Source organism: Octopus bimaculoides, chromosome 2, assembly GCF_001194135.2.
Source record: "Octopus bimaculoides isolate UCB-OBI-ISO-001 chromosome 2, ASM119413v2, whole genome shotgun sequence".
Classification (NCBI taxonomy): domain Eukaryota; kingdom Metazoa; phylum Mollusca; class Cephalopoda; order Octopoda; family Octopodidae; genus Octopus; species Octopus bimaculoides.
The window spans coordinates 73,315,146-73,315,656 of NC_068982.1; positions in this window are offsets into that span (position 1 = coordinate 73,315,146).

A 511-nucleotide genomic window follows, 5' to 3' on the forward strand; every position below is an offset into this window, starting at 1 on the left:
TATATATATATATATGAATATATATATACACATATCATCGTATATGTATACATACATATATATATATATTCAGTCATTATGAGGATATTAAGCCTCTTATAGGGATGGTTCCATCCAAGTTACACTAGTTTAATATATTATATTGTTAAAAGATATCTCTTCAATAAATATATTATAAATATCAAATATTATTGTTGAGAAAATGGAGAGATTTAATGGATATAAATTAATCTATTAATTAATTAACATTTATTAATAGATAATTAACATTGATTAATTAACAATAATTAGCATCGATTGAGATATATGTTTTGTACTTTGTAATAAGTGTAAATTGAAACAATTGTAGGCAATGCTAATTAATTAATAAATTAATTTATATCCATTAAATCTCTCCATTTTCTTACTTAATACTATGTGTGTGCGTGCGTGTGTGTGTGTGTGTGTGCGTATCATCACACAAGTATACATACATATATAGATACATATATATATAGATATGTATATATAT